This window comes from Lactuca virosa, chromosome 6 (assembly GCF_052849685.1).
Source record: "Lactuca virosa cultivar CGN04683 chromosome 6, Lactuca_virosa_CGN04683_v6, whole genome shotgun sequence".
Taxonomy (NCBI): domain Eukaryota; kingdom Viridiplantae; phylum Streptophyta; class Magnoliopsida; order Asterales; family Asteraceae; genus Lactuca; species Lactuca virosa.
Genome location: NC_136431.1, coordinates 182,181,621 through 182,189,518, shown reverse-complemented (window position 1 = coordinate 182,189,518; position 7,898 = coordinate 182,181,621).

Here is a 7,898-nt window from a genome sequence, read left to right as displayed (position 1 = left end):
GGACTCGATGAGTAGGATGAACTTGACGAGTCCATAAAGGGACTCGGCGAGTCGGAGCGTCTGTCAGAGTGATTTTCGGGATTTCTTGCTGTTTTGCTTAAGGATTCTTACCTAAATCGTTTTGGTTTAATAAAATCCGAATTTTATCACATGTTTGGCAATATCCTTAACAAAACAAAAAATAATTACCAATTGTTTAAATAATAATTTCCTTATTTGATAATAATTGATTATTTGAATTAAATTGTTGAATTATCTTGCAAGTAATATTGACTAGGTCAAATTTAGATAATCATTAAATTAATTGGTTAATTTATATTATTTGCTATTTGATCCTTTATGTTTTGAAAAGTTCAAAACTTGTCCTCAAGTTTTGAAATTTAAAATTTGTGATTAAAAGTTTAATTTGAACTATTTAAATTTCAAAACTTAGAATTTTACAAGTTTTAAAATTCAACCTTATACTTTATAGTATTATAAGATTAATATATATATATGTATAACTTAAATGCTAGTCTTACCGATAGTAGGCCTCATTCACGAAGCCGATCTATAAGGGGGGTATAAGGTTATGGCCTATAAAATGGCTGTTTAATGGGTGTCCACTCTCTCACACCGCTTCCTTGATTGGTGGAGGGTCGTTAGCCGAAGGGGTAGGATAGGGCAAACTTTCCTCATTTAAAAGTATAATGAATCTATATAAAGTAACTAAATGTTTTTAACAAAATTCCCAATCTTAGTTACTTTAGGCAAAAGTGAATTTGATGCAATTCCATGAAATTACACTTTGTACCCTTGCTAAGATGTTAATGGAGCGTGTGTGGTTAACCGTCACATTAATTGGGTTCTAAGAAAAGGTGGCAAAGGGTGACTCATTGTTTGTCATAGTTCGATGGAACGTGTATGGTTAACGAGCACATCGAATAGGTGACTGTAACAATGAGGGCACCATGTACATTTGCATGGTTATTCACACCCGCTTTGTGATCCTCGGCATCCCAGTCACAAACTAGAGGGGCATATCGAGATTTAAACATGCCTTTGAAAATTTCAATGAATCTCAAAGGATCTAGGAGTTTTTTCAATACATTTAAAACTTAATCTCTTTTTCGTTTTTCATGGTGGAGAATTAGTGAATCGACATTCACTTGCCTTCAAATTATTTACTTGTTAGATTACGACATCCCTTTTCTAATTTGTGAATAATGTTGTTGGTTCCTAGCCCTAATTTCTCATTTGGGTGATTAATTGGGGAAATTCGTTTCTAATCAACTTTGTTCTTTTTCCTTTTCAAATGTCGAACGCCAACAACAACGCTTCTGGTTCAAACTCCTCTGGCTCGTTCTCACTCATGAACTTGTGTGGGAGAGTGATCTTTGATGTGTCCAATTTCAATGATTGGATCCGCAACATTCTCATGGTCACTCGCTACGAGGACAAAGAATATGTTCTCGATGAGAAGCTGAAGGAGATTGACATCAATACTGCCTCTGCTGAAGAGATCACGACCTTTGAGGCCCATGAGCGTGATGCCACGAAAGTCCATTGCATCATGCTAGCGACTATGACTGCAGAACTTCAGAAGTCCTATGAGAACATGTACCCCTACGAGATGTACCAAGATCTGCTGGACCGGTACCACCAGAGCGCTAGGCAAGAATGGTACGAGATCATCACCTCGATGATCACTACCAAAATGGGTAATGGAGAGTCCCTTACCGCTCATCTGCAAAAGATGCAGAGATATGTCGATCGCCTGATAAAGTTGAATGTGAATTTTGATGAAGTGCTGGCAGTTGATATTATCCTTCACTCCTTGCCTCCCTGCTATAGCCAGTTCCGCATGACCTACCACATGAATAAAGAGGAGGTCTCCTTGAGCAAGCTTCAGGCCTTGTTGAGGACTGCTGAGAGCAACCTCAAGGATAAATCTGTTGCATCAACTCCAACTCCCGCTGCTGCTCCTGTCTTGGCAATAGGACAAGGGAAGGGTAAGAAGAGGAAGGCTCCCTCAAAGAGCCACCACAAGGGAAAGTCCTAAGATGGTACCTCTTCTAGTGGAACCAAAGTTGGTTCTGCTAAACCCAACTCTAACCCTAAGGAGGCAGAGTGCCACCACTGCCACAAGATAGGGCATTGGAAGAGAAGCTGCCCATAATATCTGCAGGCCATCAAGGATGGGAAGATCAAGCCATCTTTCGCAGGTATTTACACAATTAAATCTAATGGTTTATCACATGCTACTTCTTGGGTTCTTGATACACAATGTGGTTTTCACATATGTTCTGATTTGCAGGGACTAAGAAGAAATAGGGATGTGGAGCATGGAAGGATGAATCTGATCATGGGAAACAGAAGATCGTCGCCTGTCACCAAGATTGGAGTATATTCCTTAGTGCTTAGTAATGGATTAGATTTAGATTTAAACAGTTATTGCTATTCGCCAGAAATGGCAAGAAACATCATTTCATTTCATGGTTTATATAGACAAGGTTTTAGATATTCATTTGATAATGAAAAGGGTTCTATTTATGCTTATCTTAATAATGTTTTATATTTTGAAGCATTGCCTTGTAATGGAATATATGAAACTGTGATGATTGGAACTTAGGAAATGATGTGTTGTGTCGATTCTTCTAATAGTATGGATAAAGCATGCTTGTGGCATTGTCGTCTTGGACATGTCAACAAGAAGCGCATAGCCCAACTCCAAAAGAATGGAGTGTTGGAGTCATTCGACCTTAGGGACGATGACGTGTGCGAATCTTGTTTACTTGGAAAGATGACCAAGTCACCCTTCACTGGCACTTGTGCGAGGGGTGAGGGTTTATTGGATCTCATACATACAGATGTATGTGGACCCTTTAGATCCACCACAAAGGATGCAAACCGCTTCTATGTGACTTTCACAGATGATTATAGCAGATATGGGTATATCTACTTAATCAAACACAAGTCAGAAACCTTTGAAAAGTTCAAAGAGTTCAAGCAAGAAGTAGAGAATCAGTTGGGGAGGAAAATCAAGATGCTACGATTTGATCGAGGTGGAGAGTACCTAAGTCTTGAATTCCACGACTATCTCAAGGAATGCAGAATTGTTTCGCAATTGACGCCACCTAGGACACCACAGTTGAATGGTGTGGTTGAGAGGCGTAATCGAACCTTGCTAGACATGGTTCGTTCCATGATGAGTCGTGCTTCACTACCTATCTCATTCTAGGGGTATGCCTTAGAGACTGCCGCGCATATCCTTAACTTAGTCCCTACGAAGAAGGTTGCCAAAACACCTCACGAGATGTGGACAGGGAAAGCTCCCTCGTTAGCACATATCAAGGTTTGGGGTTGCGAGGCTTTTGTAAGACGAGAGACTCACGACAAGCTCGAACCTCGTAGTGAGCGATGTATTTTCATCGGCTACCCGCAAAAATCCTTTGGATATCTCTTCTACAGACCGAGTGACAATATTGTCTTCGTTGCGAGGAGAGGGGTTTTCCGAGAGCGTGAACTCATAAGCCAAGGAGACAGTGGGAGGCAAATTGATCTTGAAGAGCTTCAAGAGTCGAGCGATGAAGGAACCTCTAACACTGGCGCTCAACCTGAGGAGGAAACTCCGGTTGAACCGATTGACGAGTCCTTACCTCTTAGACGTTCCGAAAGGGTTAGTGTTCCACCCCAGTTTTATGGTTTTCATATTACTACAGAAGGGGATACGTTCATTAGTGATAGAAACTAGTGAATCTGGACGAACCTAACAGCTATAAGGAAGCCATGGCAAGCCCGGAGTCTGCAAAATGGAAAGAGGCTATAGACAGCGAGATTCAGTCCATGTATGACAACCAAGTTTGAAATTTGGTTGACAAAGTACCAGGTCGTAAGACGGTCGGGTGCAAGTGGATCTTCAAGAAGAAGACTGACGTGGATGGAAATGTGCACACTTATAAGGCGTGATTGGTTGCGAAGGGTTTCACTCAAAGTCCTGGAGTTGACTACGATGAAACCTTCTCACCAATTGCAAAGATAAAGTCTATCAGGGTGATGGTGGCCATTGCTGCATTTCATGACTATGAAATATGGCAAATGGATGTCAAAACCGCTTTCCTTAATGGGAAGTTGGCTGAGGATGTTTACATGGCTCAGCCAGAGGGTTTTGTCAATGCGAAGCATCCCAATAGAGTGTGTAAGCTTGAGAAGTCCATTTATGGACTTAAGCAAGCGTCTCACAGATGGAATCTTTGTTTTGATGAGAAGGTCAAAGAGTTTGGTTTTCTGCGAAGCGAGGATGAATCATGTGTATATGTCAAAGCCAGTGGGAGTATAGTAAGCTTCCTCATATTGTATGTCGACGACATACTGCTCATAGGAAACGACATCCCGACACTCCAGGAGGTTAAGTCCTGGCTTGGGAAGTGCTTCGCTATGAAGGACCTCGGAGAGGCTTCCTATATTTTGGGAATAAGGATAGTGAGAAACAGAAGTAAGAGACTAATAGGACTTAGTCAGAATACTTACTTGGACAAGGTACTAAAACGTTTTAGTATGGAGAATTCATAGAAAGGGGAGTTACCGATCTAAAGTAATGCCAAGTTGAATAAGACTCAAAGTCCGAGTACTGAAGTCGAGATAGCAGAGATGAGTCGAGTACCTTACGCTTCCGCAGTTGGCTCAATCATGTATGCTATGACTTATACTCGCCTTGATGTGGCCTTCGCTTTGAGCATGGTCAGTAGATATCAAGGGAACCCTGGCAAAGCGCGTTGGACCGCAGTCAAGAATATTCTTAAGTACCTTCGGAGGACCAAGGAATGGTTCCTAGTCCTTGGTGGGAGTGATGACTTAAAGGTGCGAGGGTATGGTGACGCCAGTTTTCAGACCGACAGGGACAACTACTGTTCGCAGTCGGGCTGGGTCTTTACCCTTAATGGAGGAGCAGTGACTTGGAAAAGTTCCAAACAAGAGACCGTAGCTGATTCAACGTGCGAATCAGAGTATATAGTGTGACAACCCGAAATTTCTATCTTGTACAGTCAATCAATTCAACCAAAGTCAGACTTGTTTCTGCTATCATTTAGCACTGTTTAGAGTATATTTGGGTGTACTAAGCCTAGTATATTCAAGAATCGGGTGTTAGGAAGTATCTGCTTGAATCCATTGTACCTAAATCAAACTTAAACCCCATTATGAGGTGTTTACGGCCAAACTTTATGAGTTTGGGCCGTAAACTCATCCATGGCCGTGAACTCATGCTTTAAGCATGAGTTTACATCATTTTTCATCATTTCCTTCATTTCAAGTCAAAGAACTCCCATTCTCTCTCAACTATCATCAAGATCTTCATTTTAATCTTCCAAAAATGTAAGAATTTCTTCCTTTGATTTGTTATTAAAACACTTTATCTAGTACAACCCTTTGATTTCATCCATGAAATCATTCCATTTTGATAGATCTTCAAGTGTTCTTCAATTCACCAAGAACACCAAGAACACACACTAGTGTTCTTGGACCGTAATCACCCTTACAAGCTTCTATATTGTAAGTACGTACCTCGTATACTTGTTAGTTAGTTAGGATGTTGAATCAAGGACTTGAAAACTAGTTTTCCTCAAGAACATAAGGTGTTTACGGCCAAGGCAATCTCCTTGGGCCGTAAACCCTAATTAAGGGGGAAAAATGAGCCCTAATCCCTTCCAAAGCCTTGGAACCAAGTCTAGAATGCTTCCAAGAAGAGTATAGGACCTTAACATCAAAGAAAATCAAGAACATATGGTGTTTACGGCCAAGGCAATCACCTTGGGCCGTAAACACTAATAAGTAAAGCATATGTGCTCCCATTCCTTCAAAAGGCTTAGACTTGAACATAAGAACACTTCCAAATGACTTGTAAGACCTTATATCACAACTTGGTACAAATTACCACGAGTATACGGCCGAAAACTCATGGGGGTTTACCCCTTGGCCGTAAACTCATGTGATACATCCATGTTGGTCATAAACTCCAATGAGAGGCCATACTTCCCTTAGATGCAACCCTTTAGTACTTGTAGCACTTGAATCAAAGTGTTATCCATGTCTTAGGGTGTCTTTACTTGCTTAATTAGTTGTTAATTGACTAATTAGATACATATATGTGTCATTATATGTTAAATAGGATCCGTGTGTGTGCTCAAGTCTTCACTTGACACTTAGTATCCTATACCATCCGTTCACCCAAACCACTCACTACAGGTGAGTTCATACCCCTTAATCAACCTTTTAAATGATTTTAAATGCTTTTATGGGGGGGGGGGAATACAAGTTGAAACATTATAGTTATTATATCAATCACATGTGATTAACAACTATCATACATATGGATTTTCTTACTTTTCAAACTTTGTTATCAAACAAACTACTTCAAATCATTTTACAAACTCTTTTACATGCTAAATACTTTGATTAAACTCTTTTAAACTTATATTTTGTCAAATGTGTATCTATATAGATATAGTTATATAAGTAGGATTGAAAGGACTTAGGACTGATAGCTCACCTTACTTCCTGTTCCTCGTTTGGTTGTGGACTTAGGGTATCGGTTGTTTCTCCGAAGGTCGTTTGAATCTTAGTTATATATCATGTATATGTATATAGATATAAAAGTTCCTTCATTCAGTTCAATACCTTTGGGTAGCAAGGGTATACAATCATGTTCATTCATACAAACAACATTACTAGTAAACTATAATAGGTATAGTTTAGGAAGTTACTAATACTATTACAAGAACAATGAAACATACAAAGAGTCAGTTCATACATGAGTCAATACATACTATTATGAGAAACTAAGAGAACATACATACATACTAGACAGAGAGAACATACAATACAGCTAGTACATACTATACATATTCAAGTGAACATACTATTATGAGAAACTAAGAGAACATACATACATACTAGACAGAGAGAACATACAATACAACTAGTACATACATTACATATACAAGTATACAATAACTTAAATGTGAACCATCGTTCGGGGCATGGCATCACCTGTCATGGCTCGATTTGTAGCCAAAATCTCCTAGAGGGAGAGCATGAATTTGCGTATAGATCTATACTGGATTGACTATCCTACACCTTGGTGTTAGCTACAGTGGGACTTGCAAGTCTACGGGTGCCAAATGTCATTTCTTCCGACGTCTTTCATCGTCGTGTTATCAGTCGATAGTATGGTGCAACCATTTCACATTTAACCTTAATTAACGGTCGGATTAAGGTAGAAAGTACAGAAGTAGTTACTATAATACAACACTACAATACTTTATTATTTCCCCATTGCATTCACATTGTGATATTTTCACATAAAAGGTAATGTAAAACTATATTTTTGGTTAATGATAGTCACACTTGGGAAAATATACACACTTACAAGAAACAAACATACATTTCATTTGATGCCTTGGTAGAAGGCTACGTTTAGTAGAAAATATAGGATTTTCTAGGAGATATAAACATTTACAAACATTTACAAACATTTACAAACTTATACATCAAGTACTTAAAGACATTTTCATACAAACAATGACACTAAATGCTTATGAACTCACCAGCTTTAAAGCTTGTAAACTCTTTCAAAATAACTTGTATTCTCAGATCATCAGTAGACAGGTACCGATGCCAGGTTTTGAGAAGATGGAGCTCGTTCAAGACTCATCTCTTATTTTTGATTTACATTTTTGGTGTCTTATAAACTTCACATAAAACACTTGTATGAAATTATATTATTAATGCAATGGATGATGTTGTTGCTTGGTGACTACTATGCTTTGTTGTGATACTGTACATGACGTCCTCCACCCCCGAACGATTCCGCCGTTCCGGTTTTGGAGTTCATACCCCTTAATCAACCTTTTAAATGATTT